This window comes from Leopardus geoffroyi, chromosome A2, assembly GCF_018350155.1.
Source record: "Leopardus geoffroyi isolate Oge1 chromosome A2, O.geoffroyi_Oge1_pat1.0, whole genome shotgun sequence".
Taxonomy (NCBI): domain Eukaryota; kingdom Metazoa; phylum Chordata; class Mammalia; order Carnivora; family Felidae; genus Leopardus; species Leopardus geoffroyi.
Genome location: NC_059331.1, coordinates 52117803 through 52133264, shown reverse-complemented (window position 1 = coordinate 52133264; position 15462 = coordinate 52117803). Strand labels below are relative to the sequence as shown.

The window sequence follows — 15462 nt, the reverse complement described above, 5'->3', positions numbered from 1 at the left end:
CCTGAACGGCAGAACACCAAGGTATCCCTGAGAGATCTTTCAGGCCAGCATTCCCAAAGTGGGTGCTGTGGAATGCTAGCTGTGTGAGATGTGAATAGACATCACTCAAGAAAAGGTTCAGATAAAGTTAGTTTGGGAAATGCTGGGTCAAGCAAAACGAAACTGGTTTCTATGTTGCAGGACTTTACAGAACCTTGATGTATTGCCTGCTTTGTGACATCTGTAAGGAAGGTGAGGGCGATAGTATGAAACAAGGGGACGCTATTTTAGGGAGCCTTTCAAAAGTCTAATGCTCCCCAGTGCTCCCTCTGGGCGACTCTAGTCCAACTCCCTTATTGACGGATAAGGAAACTGAGGCCCAGAGAGTGGCTGGCACTTGGCTAATGTCTCACAGGGAGCAGGGGGTTGATCTGGGACTAGAACCCAGGGCTCCTCTCTTGTAAGCAGGCTGTTCAGGGCATGTGGTTTGGGCCTAGGGTGCTAGTGGCATGTGAAAGCACGTGCACTGAAGCAATCCTAGGAAGATTACTGGGAGAGGCAAGACATGAGCTGGAAAGTCTAGGGACTCTGGGAGCCAATGACCTGTGACTTTATTGACTAAACAGTAGTATCACTGAGAACCAGATACATCCTAATTAGTGCCCAGTTTGCATAGCGAGAATTTCAGGCTGGGGAAGTCTTCCCACCCGAGATTAGTGGCTGAATTCACAAAAGATGGAAGCACTTGGAAGTGTATTTTCCAGGTCCCCTCTTCCGAGCAGCCTCCCCTGGTTGCCACCCCCAAGTCAAAATGATCCCTCCCCTGAAATTCTCACTCCATGTGTTTCAAAGAAACGTTTTACCCATACTCCATTCTTTCTGGCCAAGTTTCGGTTTTAGCCAGTGTAAGATCTAGTTTATAAGCAGTTTGAGAGCAGAGCTGGGGGGGGGGGGCGGTTAGCATTTTTCAAGAACTCCCCGTGTACTAGACACAGTGCTCCGTGTTTTCCCTGCATCCTCCATTTTACCTTCACCAGCACACCTCCCCCACAGTAGTGGTTTCTATCCCCATTTTACAGAGGAACAGACTGAGGCTTCTGGAGGTTGAAGTGACTTACTCAGGAAAATGGGCCAGTAAATGGTGATGCAGAGACTTGAATGTGGGCCCTTATTTCCCTTTCCTGTCTGCTTGCGGACTTGGGCTGAACCAAGCTGTAGATAATCCCACAGGCATGCTGCTGTCCTGGGGCAGTGACCTGAAGCCTGGTCTGTTTTGTCTCTACAAGGCTGGAGTTGAGGCCCCACCTAGCAACCATGCTGCAAGCTTGGCCCTGTCTCAACTTGTTGTCTGTAAGAGGATCCAGGGTGTGAATTGGGGTCACCTGCAATTTAGAAGGACAGTAGTCCTAGACTGACAGCTGCCATGGTCTTCAGGCTCCCATACCCACTGCCCCTGTGCCCAGACACACCCCAGGCTGTCTGGAGTCCACGTCTCTCACTCCTCCTCATGTCATACCAGAACTTTCCATGATGGGCGGGGAGGGAAGCTCTGGTTTTCCCACCAACACTCTCCATCTCTGCCATTCACCTCTGTTTATGGACAGAAAAAACTTGGACCCAGGGTTCATAGCTGTTGTCAGTACAGATGAAATTTTAACAGTGTTGACACCGAAGAACCACTCTCCCTGCAGTTCTGGTTTGGGCCAGGGGCTGGGGTCGGTCTCCTTTCTTCCGTAATTAAAAATTCACCAGCAGGGACAGATTGCTCATCAATCTTTCATCTCAACAGTCTCTGTTGGAGAAGACAGGGGCACCGCTGATGAGGCGCTGATGAGGTCTGAGGCTGCCCGCAGCTCCAGACCTTGCTACCAGGTGCATGGGTTCAGGGCCTTTGGTGGGAAGCAGGTGAGGCCAGCTGAGCCTGGGGAAGCCCCTTGAACGTCACCAGAAGGTACTGCGTGTGACAGGTGGCTAATTCTGAGCTTTCTACCTCCTATGACCTAAAGGCATTAGGGAGAGGCCACAGAGGGTCAGAAAAACGTATGCAACAAAATGATCAGGAGGCATCTAAATAACCACATGGCTAGTCTTCTCCAATTAAAACGATGGGACATAGAGACTCGAGAGTTGCTAAGAGTAGATCTTAAATGTTCTCACCGCAAAAAAAAGAGACGGTAATTATAGGACCCAATATAGGATATACATATATATGCATATATGCATTACTTAGACCTATGCTGGTAATCATTTTGCAAATCAATATGTTGCAACTTACACTATGTCATAGGTCAGTTATATCTCAATAAAACCGGAAATATATATACGATATATCTTCCATGTTTTAGTTAAGTAGGAAAAGTTAATAGAAGCTCTCCAGTTTAAAAAACAACAAAAACAAACAAAACTTTAATGGGATAATGGGTGTGAGGACCTCAGCACAGAGAAAGCATCCAAGTCCCGACTCTCATTATTATCATTGTTGTCAATGCCGTTGCCTCTGCTGCAGAACTGACCTGCTGTGCTGATTTTAGGCATGCTAGGTAACTTCTCTGGGACTCAACTTCCTCATCTGTACCATGTGGATTCTAACAGTACGTGCCTCCAGTAGCTGGGGTGAGGAGTAAACGAACTGGGGATCCTTCAGTGTTGTAAAATCGCTATTGAGCAAACACAGCCCGACATCAGTCTCCTGACGTGGCTGAGCCCTCGTGTATCCCAAGCCAAGGGGAAGGGATAGACTGGTGGCCGAACAGAACACTGCCTCTGCCATTTTGTGTCTGTGTGGTCTGTGCAGGACCACCCACCTCTTGGCCTCAATTTCTCCATCTGTACTACAAAGCAGGTATGAGAGCAGGTGATTTCCTGGGTCAGTTCTGGTTCTGGGTTCCATGAAACCCTGCACGTGGCTGCCTCTTGTCCGGCTCAGGTTTTTCCCAGAAAAGTTTTGGGGAGAGGAGCTATCAGGTGGCCACTTTGTCTCCATGACTGTTCTGCATCAGCATTCATGCCTGTGGGTTCCCTGCAGCTCTGCTCCCGGATCTCTGTGAACTCTGGGCTGGGCTGTCTTTCCAGGAAGGGGACAGCCTGGCTCCACAGTGAGAGGAATTTGAAGGGTGCCTAGTGGAAAAGGACAGGCAGAGGTTGCAAGAGGGGCTCGGGGCATGGGCTGGATTCCATGTGCTGGGGCGTGGTGGGGCAGGGCTCACTCCACGTGAGCAGAAAGATGCCAACTAAGAGTCGTTAAGGTGGCACTGAGCTCCTGACACCTGGTAGGACCTGCTTATCCTTGCCTCAGGGCCTAGAGGATGTGGGTTCTGGGGATGAACAGGGTACAGGAAGGCAGGGCCACTGTGCTATATACCTGCCACTTGCCCCTTGAGACCACCCTCTACCCTCTCCCTGCTGCCCTGTGCCCTGGGAGAGGACCTGTAGTCATCAGTGCACTTCCTCCTCTCTCTGCTTCCTGTTGGCTTTGGCCAATGGGGAGCTCCAGCAGGATATAAAGTGAGGGTGAGGGGAGAGATGTTAGGTTATTTAATATTCAGCTGTTTCCCTCAGGGTCCCCTTGGGCTGGCCACATGCCTTGACTCCAGGTGCCAACTCCTTTCCGGGGTCTTCTCTGTGCCTGGGTCTGGAATCCGTTGCCTCTTCCCACGCCCTGGGGGTGGTAGCAGCAGAATCCCCACTTCTACTCCCCCCAGGGAAACCACACCACTCCTGCACACACTTTTGTGACTAGGTCCTTTTTAAACCCTTAGGAGCGTGCCTGATTCGGACCCCCAGAACCGCAGAGCAAGGGCACTAGAAAGGAATGCAGGAGAGGAGGCAGCAGCCCCTGCCCCCACCCAAACTGTGTCTGGAGTCTGATGCCATCTTCCTTTTTTTTTTTTTTAAATGCTTATTTATGTTAGAGACAGAGACAGAGTGCAAGCAGGGGAGGGGCAGAGAGAGGGAGACACAGAATCTGAAGCAGGCTCCGGGTTCTGAGCTGTCAGCACAGAGCCAGAGGAGGGGCTTGAACCCACGGACTATGAGATCATGACCTGGGCCGAAGTCTATGCGGAACGGACTGAGCCACCCAGGCACCCCTAGCTCCATCCTCTCATTCTTGATTTCTCCAAGGGGCCAACCTGGATTTCTCCCTCTGTACTTCTAGTCTGTCTGGAGCAGGAGAAGCGAAGGCAGGGGAGGGAGCCCAGGCAGGCCTGAAAAGGGAGCACACCTGGGCGGTGCGGGTCCTGGTGGCAGATCCCACAGCAGGGACGTCACAGTTGAGCATTCACAGGGGCCAGACAGGTTGGGATTGGGGAGCATTTGTGGTCTGAGCTGGCAGCCCTCGTGGCTGCAGCCCATCGCTGGCCTGCTGGCAGATGGCCCAGAGGTACAGCTGTCCCCAGAGGGTCAGAAAGCCGGACTTTTGCTTGAAATCCCTCAGTTTCTAAATACTGGGATCAGTTCAAATATTAAATTTTAAACAGCCAGATCTGAATCTGGCCACCAATTTATGACCTGGAAAATACAGGCCCCTCTGACAGACCTTTCTGATCTCAATCTCCTTTGCTTGTAGGTTTCCCACACCCGGAGTGCAGACTGAGAGCAGCCCAGGAAAGAGGTGAGTGTGAGAGACAAGACCCCTGGTTCACCTGGAAGGACTCAGAAGCCCCACTCTCACCTGGGCACATACTTCAACACCATCAGTGGCCGGGTTTAGAAATACGTGGTTTGCGAACCATGTGTCTATACTACCTTCATTCTCCATACCCCTCTTGTCCTGTGCGCCCCAGCCTTCCTAACCTTCCTCCCAACATCTAAGCTCTCGGCAGCCACTCCAAAAAACCTATGGGTAGCAGTGGAGGAAGAGGGAAGCCAGAAGCAGAGCTGCAGCTGCAGTTTGGGCCTATTTCCTAAATGTGACTTCCCTGCTCCCCAGTCCCCCCCAGAGCCTGGATGTGGCCCCTTTACGTTAGTGTGATATTCTACCAAAATAGAGGTGCGCTTGGATTAGTAAATGTTCTTTTGTGATAAAAAGCAATACTCATGTGTGGGTTACAGGGCTGTCGTATCAGTCATTCACACTTTAGTATCTTTTAATCCCATCTGATTACTTTTTGATTACTCTCTTGCTGGGGTCAGCCACACTGAGAGGTTGTCTGATTTGGGAATGGAGGAGGAGCACTGCACAGAGGGCCCTGGCCCAGCCTGGGTACAGGGCCTGACGAGGACATTTCTGGTAACTTAGTGACTGTGTGAAGCTGGCTATGGCCCTGGCAGTACTTTGTTTGGCCCCTGTCCTTGGGTGGGTGAGGCCTCTGGAGGCTAGTCTGTCGGCCTTATCACCATGATGTCCCTGGGAAATCATGCCCCCCAACTCCAAACCACCTGAGTATAAACATTTGAAGACACAGCCCCTTGTTTGGGGGACTGTCTGGGACCAGCCAGGCTGATCCACTACCAATGGCCTGGGGCTGCTACCCTCAGTGATCTCAGAGAAATCATCCTTCCTCGGGGGTGGCTGTGTGTGGAGCCCCCTTCATTCCTAGATGGAATCAGCAGTTGCCCCAGGGTGTGTAATTGGATAGAGCCTTCCGCATCCAACCCCTCCTTCCGCCCCCCCCCCCCCCCCCAGTCACGCTGCCCAAATCGCCACCATCTGTGTCACTCTCTGGGAGACGATGAGGAAGAAGCTTTGAAAGCTTCCATCAAAATGTTAACTGAGGGTTCGTGGTGGTTATATCCACATTGCAAGGTTAAATGCAATTCGAGTTTTCCGTTTTTTCCATTGTACATATCAAGCACATGCTACTTTGATTTATTTCACCCCCGAATGCTATCTGGGGTGGTCTAGTGACCCATGGGTGCTTGCGTCCATTGTAGCAATTATCTGACCACATTAGCTCCGGCAGGTAGCTGGGCCTTGGGGGAAGGACGTGGGACAGGTAAGTTTTGATGGGGAAGCGAAAAGTGGCGCTGGGGAAGGATTAAGGAGCTGTCAGAGGTGAACGTGGCCTCCTTCTCTGGTTCTGCTGTGCTCGTGGGCTAGAGAGGCGAATCACCATCGTTGTTCGAAAACAAGGTCGACCTGGTTTGTTCCCTCCATTAAAGCACCCCCTCTCCCCTTTCTTGCTAAGTAACCAGGCTCTCACTTGAAGGGCAACTTCACTGAAGCCAGGGATGGATGTCCTGCTCTTACACTGACTATGGCCCCATAACCGAGGTTTTCTTTATTCTTTCTTTCTTTCTGTCTTTTTTTTTTCTTTTTAAGATGTCTAAAATTACAACACAGACTCTGGGGAGCCTTTCATATGTGTGGTCAGAAATTGATACATTCCCTAAGGTGGCATAAGCTCCTAGAAAATTTTAAGAATTTTTAAAAGTTTCCTCTTTCGGAACGTAAGTAACCAGTAATTCCCCTTCTGGGAAACATACCCTGAGGAAGCAGCCTGTGTACGTAGATTTATCCACACGGATGTTTATCATAGTATTATTTATGTTTGTTAAAAAACAAAAAACAATGTGAATGTCCAGCAGCGGGAGGTTGGGGGAGCCCATTTTGGTACAGGCAGATGGGTAGTGGATGAGTCTGGCCAGCCACTGAATACGGTTTGAGATGAATTTTTCATAACGTAGGAGAAAATGGTCTTATTTCAGTGTTAAGTGAAAAGGCAATTTGCCAAAATTTAACTACGTTAAAAAAAATGGGTAGAAAGAAACAAGCAGGGTAGCAGAGAGAGAAACAGATTAGAGAAACAGATACCAAAGTGTGGGGGAGTAACAGGTGACCTATTTTCTTCTTTGTGCTTTTCTGCATTTCTTCCCACAGTGGGATGTTCACTATTTATCACAGAGAGTAGTCACAATTAGGAGAGAAATTCTCCCCACCCCACTCCACCCTGTGTATATGTGTGTATGTATATATTTTGCTAGTCTGCTGTATAGGAAAGATTGTTATATTGGGGCTTTTCATTCTAAAGTGTTCTTTTTCTTAACACATTTTTTTTTAACCCAAACCTGTGTCACATAGTATGCTTCCATCTCTCAAACTGTGGTTCTTAGAGAGCTTTTTTGGAGGCTGTATTAGTTTGCTAAGATGGTCATAACAAAATACCCCAGACAGGGTGGCTTAGACAATGGAAATGAATTTGCTCACAGTTGTAGAGGCCAGAAGTCTGAGATCAAGGTGTCCTCAGGTTTGTTTTCTTCTGAAGTCCCTCTTCTTGGCTAGATGGCTGCCTTCTCCCTGGGTCCTCATATCGTCGTACTAGGTGTTGTCTGTGTCCTAATCTTGCCTTCTTAAAAGGACACTAGTCTGTTGGATTAGGACCCACCCTCATGACCTCATTTTGCTGTAATTACCTTCTTGCAGACACTATCTCCAAATATAGTCCATTCTCAGATACTGAGTGTTAGGTCTGCAACACATGAATTTAGGGGTCACATCTCGGCCCATAACAGGGGCAGCCTATTCTCAGTGACTGTGGCCACTATTTTGCAGAGCACTAAGCTTGAAGCTGGAGTGGGAACAGGGATATAGATGGAGAAGACATCGTCTCTGCCTTTAAGAGGCCCCTAGGGAGGCGTGATGCAGGCACCAAATGCAACCAGTACACGTGGGTAACACCTCACCTCTCCAACAGCACCCAGAAGCAAAAGTATGACCATTCCTGGTTGTGGCCTGCCACCAGAGAGTGGCTGTTCAAGGTCAAGGCAAAAGAAAGAGTTCAGCGTGCAAAAAAAAGATAATTTTATTAAGACGCTCTCAAGCATGTCTGCTGCGGTAAGAACCAGTGAGTTAGGTGTGAACAATTAAATCATTCAAAACTCAAAATTTAAGAACAGTTTTTCCTAGCATCACCTCAAAGGTGAAACTGGTGTATCAAATCAATGGTGGAGAAAAGGAATAGGTGAGCCAGTGGGGTGTGGAAGGTTGTGGTTGTTGAGTTTAGCAGAAGCAGAGATGATCAGACCGGAGAGTAGTGTGAGAACTGGGGAGAGGCTGAGGCAGGCATCTAATGGCAGGCACCTTGGATTTAAGGGGAGGGTAGGAGGGAGCTACAGCAGGCTCTTGAGCAAAGGTGGAGCAGATTGAGAACAGAAGCTAAGAGAGACTGTAACAGAAAGTCTATTTAGATGGCCTTTGCAGAGGTGCTGGGATGAGGGTCTAGATGTAAGTTCTGGAAGTGGAGCTGCAGAAGAAGATTTAGGAGATGTTCACACTATTTCATTTTTCTGGGTCTCTTCCAAAGCCCTTCCGTCTGCTTCATCCCCAGCCTGGCAAACTCCTAAGCATCCTTTAAGACCCCATTCAAGGAGCCCCTCTACCCTGAAGCTTTTCTTAACCTCCCAGGAAGATACTCCTTCTCTTGACCTCAGCCCCACATTAAAGCACTGACATAGCCTGTCGTGGGGATCTCTCTGCATATCCTGCTGTTTGCTGCCTGGCCTCACTGGGCCTCACTCAGCAAGTGTGGGTAGAGTAAGATTGATGATATAGTCAGTGGCTAGATATAAGCTGCATAGGTAGTTGGAGCATAACAGATTCAAAAATGATTCCAAAGTGAATCTGTAAAATTTTACAAATTAGCAAGTTCCTGTTACAAGTGTGGCACTGGTGAGAGAGGAATGAGCAATGCAGACTCAGTCCCTACCCTCACAGAGCTTACAGCCTAAAGGGGGTAACAATAATAATTATAATGTGATGAAGGCAATGAAACCCTCAGCCTGCTGGGAGAGCCCAGCGGTGGGGGCTGCATGGTGGAATCAAGGTGGGCTTCCTTGAGGAGGGGCTATTTGAGGTGAAATTTGGAGGATATGTGAGGATGCGTCTATCTGCACAGGTCATAGATGCTAGATGATGGGCCAAGATGAAGGTGAGGAAAAGGGACCCCAAATAGGGGAAGTGGTATTCCTGCCAAGGCACAGCCTATGGAAAGATCCTGCAGGGAGTGAGAAGCATTGGAAACACAGAAGCTGAGCATTGCAAGAACACAGAGAGCAAGGGAGGTGGCTGGTGAGATAAGAGGTGGAGGCAGGAGGATAGCATCAGGGGGCCACCATTGTTGAGAGAGTTTGGATTTTAGTCTGTGAACATGAGGAATCCCCTGGAGGCTTCTAGTCAGGGCGTAACACGAACAGGTTCGTGATTTTAAAAGATGACCCTGGCTGCTGCTCTGCAGTGATTGGATGGTTGGGAGCAGGAGGGGGACCAGTGGGAGGCTCCTGTCCAGGCAGGAAATGGGGTAACCTTGACTTGATGGTGGCCATGGGTGATGAGAAGTAGGCAGAGGAGAATGGCTCTCACAATGTGGACAGAAAGAGAGAGAGTCAAGGATGACTCCAGGTCATCCTTGGGGGTGCTTTTGCCAGATGCTCACCCGATACTGAGCTCTAACAGTCCAACCGCCAGCCCCTCGGAGAAGTTCTCACAGTGACACCAGCAGGTTGGACGGCAGGGAGGGTAGGACCTTGGGGTCCAAAGAGGCGAAGAGGCTGCCTATCTGAGGCCCAGTGTCCAGACTGGGACCCAGGACGGTGCCCAGCACCCGGGAGTTGTTGAGCATATGGCTGATTAAGGAAACATGACCCACAAAGCACCAAAAGTTGGTTTACCATTTTCCTCTGACTCAGCAAAATCTCTTCTCTCGGCACCTTTCCTGGGAGACTGAAAATCTGCCTTTATTCCTAGCCATCCACTTGGTACTGACCCTTTATTTCTTGCCCAAATGTCCTGGGACTTCCTCCTGCCCTGATAGATGTTGACACAGGAGTAAACTAAATAACATCTGATGGGTCTTCTCCCAGCTGCCTCTCATGAGACTCTCACAGTGATGCCAGGAAATGGGCCAGGAGGTGTTTGGAGTCTCCCCATTCTATAGATAACAAAACTGAGGCTCAGGGAGAGGATGCCACCTGCCTGAAGTCACACAAGTCAGAATTGGGAGAAATAAAACTAAAACCCAAATTAGGAGATTCCACATTCAATACATTTTTCTCAATTGCGTTGTTTTGTTTTGTTTTGTTTTTTGTCTTCAATCTCTCGGTAACTTTTGAAGTAAATGACCTGGCACATTTTGTTTTCAGAGCATCTGTTTGTTGCCTGCTAACAAAACATTTTTTTCTTTGGCTCAAACTGTTTGAACTCTACAGCCCTGTTGTGATTCCTTCCACATCTATGTAAATAAATCTTTTTAACAGCCAGCTGCAAAGCAGAAGATTCTGAGACACCGGGTCATCCGTTTGAGATCTTTTCCAGAGGCTGGCCAGCTAAAGTGGTGGGAGGTGAGGTCTGGGAGGCTGGTGAGGGGCTAGATCATGAGGACTTTGGGATGGGGCGTGTGAAATTGTGAGCAGGGGAGTGAGGGGGGCTGACTTGTGTATTAACAGGAACCCCTTGACTGCTTTGTGTAGGGTAGACGTGCATGGAGGAAGAGTAGAACCCAGGAGACCGGGGAAGAGGCTATTGTGGTGATTCAGGGGAGAGACAACGGTGCCAAACCCAGATGGTGGCAGCAGAAGTGGGGAGAAGTGGCCCTGTTGAATAGATGACCCCTGGGGTGTGTTTTGACGCCAGCTGCGAAATTCAGATCTGGCCCTAACCGCCCAGAGTTAACACGGACCCCACGAGTTAAAGGACACAGTTCCCAACAAGACTGCCCCAGCTTCGGATGTGAGCTGCAAGTGGGGTGTGCAAGCTGTCACACTTCTGCTGGGCTGCCTACAAGTCTGAAGGGTTCCTATAGCCCCCTTCGTCTTGATAATTCACTAGAATGACTCACAGGACTCGGGAAAGCACACTACTTACAGCTACAGTTTTATTATAAAGGAGGAGCCAAATGAAAAGACACATCGGTGAGGTCTGGCAGGGTCCCACCAGAGACGTGTCTGTCCTCCTGGCACCTTGGTTGTTGACCAACCAGGAAGCCTCACTGAGTTCCAGTCTCCAGAGTTTTTTTGGTTTTTGTTTTTTCGCATTTTAGAGACAGAGCGGGAGCGAAGGAGAGGGGCAGAGTGGGAGAGACAGAGAATCTTAAGCAGGCTCCACTCTCAGTGTGGAGCCCAACATGGGGCTCAATCCCATGACCCTGGGATCATGACCTGAGCAGAAATCAAGTGTGGGATGCTCAACTGGCTGAGCCACCCAGGCGCCCCCAGAGTTTATATTAGGATTTCATTATGTTGGCGTGAGTGATTCCTTAGCTACATGACTGAAGTCAGTCTCCATCCTCCCTCCCCTAGAGGTGGAGCTGGCTCAAAGCCCTGATCCCCTCATGCCATAGTTGGTGTTTCTGGTGACCAGCCCCCACCCTGATTCAGCTTATTAGCATAAACTCAGGTGTAGTCCCAGGGGCTCATGAACGACAAGACATACCTCTGTCACTAGGGAAGTTCTCCGGATTTAGAGTCTCCCTCCCAGGAACCGGGGTCAAAAGTCAGTCATATTCATTACTATAAACAGGTTTGACACTGGTGTCCTTTACTAAGACTAGCAGAAGACTGGAGGCCAGGGGTGGGGACTGGGCAGAAGTAGGTTTGGTTGGGGGAAATGAAGGCTAATGTTTTGCACACGTTAACTTTAAGATATTCATTAGACATCCAAGTAGAGGTGTGGAGTAGGCAGTTGGAACTATGAGTTTGGAGCTTAGGGAGAGATCAGTATATAGATCATATTTGAAGCCCCAGGACTGGATGGAATAACTCAGGGAGTAAGTGTAGTTGGGGAGGAAAAAAAGGAGCTGAAAAAAAGGAAAAAAAGGCAAGGCCTGCAACAGTTAGTGGCTGGGGAGGGGCAGGAGAAGTGGCGAGCGCTGGGTCCCCGGGCGGGTGTTTCACAAGGAGGGGTGATAAAGTCAGTGCTAAATGCAATAAGTCAAGGAAGAGGAGGACCAAGAAATGGCCACGGGACTGGACAAGATGGGGACCGCAGTGACCTTGAGCTGAGTGGCTGCAGAGGAGGAGAGGTGACAGTAGCCGCCTGGGGGGGACGATGGTGGGAATGGTTGGTGAGGAAGTGCAGACAGAGAGCAGGGATCCCTGAGGGGCTGTGGGGCCTGTAAGGGTTAAGATGGGAGCTGTCACTGCACAGCTGGCAGCCAGAGGGGAGTGGTCCAGCACTGTCTGTACCTAGTTCCGGGCCAGGAGCTGAAGGCATCATTTGGCAGTTCAGAGTGTGGCCGGAGAGAAGAGATGGGAGTCACTACCCACACAGTAGAACAGAGTGAGAGAAGTGGGATGTAGGATAACAGAGATGTAGAGCCAGGAGAAATCACTCCTTTTTGAGGGCGATCAGGGCGGGCATAGCAACAAGGTATTTTTGTTGAGTGCCTGCCTACCCTGTCCTGGGAACATGCCAAGCCCTCAAAATGAATTCTCTTATCTAATTCCCACAGTGCTGGTACCGTCCCTATTTTACAGATAAAGGAAACCGAGGTTTATAGAGGCGGAATCACTTATCCAAGGTCACACTCTTAGGAATTACCAGATATAGAAGTTAATGCAGATTATAAAGGATTTTTACAGGTAAAGGTAAAAAAGGGGAGCAAGGGGATAGGCTGAAATGAGAACTCAGAGATAAAAAAGGCTATGTGAGTTTGGGGGGCCCTGGCAGAGTCATTTGGAACAAGAGTGGGACAGGTCCAGGGGCACCTGGGTGGCTTAGTGAGTTAAGCATCCGACTTCAGCTCAGGTCATGATCTCACTGCTCGTGAGTTTGAGCCCCACGTCAGGCTCTGTGTTGACAGCTCAGAGCCTGGAGCCTGCTTCAGATTCTGTCTCTGTTTCTCTCTCTCTGCCCCTCCCCTGCTTGCATACTGTCTGTCTATCTGTCTGTCTGTCTGTCTCTCTTTCAAATATAAATAAACATTAAAACAAAACCAAAAAAAGAGTGGGCAGGTCCTAAGTCACATTTGAGTCACTCAGGAGAGGGACCCAGTCCCTCTCTAGAATGCCATTCTGCTCAGGTCCCCGGCAGTTTGCCTCCCGGCAGGCTCCTAACCTCTCAGGCTGCCTTCATCCAGTAAGGGGAGGGTAACACATCCCCGCCTGGATCAGGGCACAGATATGAAGGCTGGCAGGCCGAGGCAAGGGAGAGCCTGGGAGGAGAAGGCAGTGGGGGCTGTGAGCCGAGAGGCAGGTGTGGATCCTTCACACCCCTGCCTGCCCCTCGGCCACCAGCTCCACCCCTACCATATCCTCACTCAGGGTAGGAAGGAGCCTGCCTCTGCTGGCAGTTCTCATCATCCCTGTCTGTAGAACAGGGGCAGCGGGCCCTGCCCACCCCTGCCAGGGTGCATAATCATGACTTAAAATATCTTTTGTGGAGAAAGCACTTAGCAGAAACGCCCAGGATAAACCAGGTGTCATCAGCATCATTCAGGAGTGGTCGGGAACCACTAGTTCTAACAGACGGATGAATAAGGAGAATGCCTTCTGAGGTGGGATTTGGCAGCTGTTTGATTCTAAGATGTCTCAGGTGTGCCGAGGCATGCCTGTGAGCCCGTGGGTGCTCCCACCTGTGAAATGGGCACAGCCTCGCTGATTTGGGCTGCATGCTACCTGCTAAGAAGGACAGCAGAGGAAGGCCAGCCCAGTGGGATGCACTTCTAATACCTTTTGTGGTCACCGGGCGAGCTTTCCTCCTGATCCCTCTGGCAGCGTGCATGGCTCTGCAGGGCAGACACAGAAACTTGGCAGGGCCCTCCCCGTGCCTCCCATTTCACAGAGAAGTAGATGGAAACCCAGAGGGATTGGGCCACGGTTCCCTCCAGCACGTGTTGACACTTCCTCCCTCAATCTTCGTATGCACCCATGGAAGGGGAAGGACAGAGACAAGGAAGGAGACCGGAGGGAATAAGCAAAAACAGGAGACGGGGAAGGAAAAAGACCTAAGGTGGAGGAGGGAGGCTCACCTTTGTATTCAAGAAGAATATTAGGAATCCCAGCTCATCAGACACTTGGAGAGCGAGTGAGGCCTAGAACATTCTTCATTTGGAAACCGTCAACCCAGTCACTTTATCTGGACGTCCGTGATCCCACTATTTCACTCTCTTCATACAGCCAAAGTGTTGGCGGTTCAGTCTCCAGTTGCATGGGGAGAAGCATCTAAAAGGAAAAAAGCACTTAATGATACCTGCCAGAGGACATGATGTTCTGCCACACCCATGCATGATTTCGGAAGGAGCCTGTAAATGTGGGTTTGAAAATGCTTGGGATCTAGGGTCAGGCGACAAATGAGGCCGGGGCATGCCTGGCCCCCTCCTGCTTTCGGGCATCCACACTGGGCAGGGACCACCAGTTCTTGAAAAGCCAGTGCCTGCTCCACTCTCCCAGGGGGCTCCATGCTGCCTTCCAGAAACCCTGACTTGTGTGCCTTCTGGGCTGGCTCCTGGCTGTGGGTCATATTTCACAGCTTTCTGGAACTTTCTTACCTAGTTCTTGGTGTCTTCCATGAGCCCCTTGGGAGATCTGAAGGAGGGGACAGTTAGAGAGCCAATCATGTGTCCTGAGCAGCTACCAGGTACAGAGTGCCATGCCAGAAGCTTTGTGTAGGTTTTTTAACTTGAGATTTATACCACTTCTGATAAGCGTGGGCATCACTGTCTCTGTTTCACATGCAGGCATCCTGAGGCTCAGAGAGGTGAAGTAGCATGCCCTGGATGGCCCAGCCAACAAGCGGAGGGGAGCAGATTGGGAAGCTGGGTCCACAGGACCCTAAGTCTGGGTCTAGATTCTGCCTGCTGCTGCCTGATATGCACACCCTACCCCCAGGATGGGTCTCTGAGGCTGGTGCCGATACTGATCCTGACTTTGTCTCTGGACTGGCTTGGCGATTCCTTTCTCCTTCCCCTCCATCATTTTTGCAAGCCCCAAGGCCCACTGTCCTCAAATGCAGTTCATGTCAGACCCCACTTAGGGAATCCCTTGACTCAAATTCTGGAAGAGCCCCCAGGGTCCTGGAAATGCTCCCAAATTGGCCCCTTCCAAGAATAAGCAAAGGGGATGGGCCGCTCTAGGAGTCCAGAGGACCGAACTGATTGGTCAGGGCCGGAAGGAAGGCTCATGCCCTTTGGTTTTGAAGAATGTGATCATCAGAACTCCAATGCCAGAGCCTGGCATTGTGTGTTAGGAAAAAAAAAAAAAAAAAAAAAGATAAGACAGATATAAGAAGGAAAAAAGGGGACATGGAGAAGCAAAGGAACCAGGAATGGTTACAGAGAGTAGACTGAGTCACAGGATTTTCCTGAACTGCGATGAGCCCAGTGGGAATGTGAAACTTCACAGTATGGTAGGGGTTGAACGAGAGGGAGCTCGGGTCGTTGAAGAGTGACCCGGTAATATGGGTCACTCAGTGTCAGGTCACACAGCCCACTCCCCCACCAATGGACCAAAGGCACTGCAGTGTCCCAGTGAGGTTCACCTCGTCATCACTGTGTCGTCATCATCAGAAGGCATCGAAAGTACAAGTGAGAGCCACTGCTCATTGTGTTGTGA

At 50.0% G+C, this 15462-nt stretch overlaps 1 protein-coding gene across 18 annotated transcripts in view; it reads left to right on the top strand.

Moving 5' to 3' along the window:
- ATP2B2 (ATPase plasma membrane Ca2+ transporting 2) overlaps window positions 1-15462 on the top strand; it is a 424560-nt gene that overhangs the window by 117403 nt on the left and 291695 nt on the right. For 15 of the 18 annotated variants that reach the window (XM_045493803.1, XM_045493801.1, XM_045493804.1 and 12 more), the window contains exon 2: window positions 4547-4591. The exons of 2 other annotated variants lie outside the window; for them this stretch is intronic. The gene's annotated coding sequence lies outside the window, so the exon portion shown is untranslated. Of the gene's footprint in view, window positions 1-3; window positions 22-4546; window positions 4592-15462 lie in introns of those variants that run through there. One more of the 18 variants, XM_045493789.1, reaches the window with a different exon arrangement.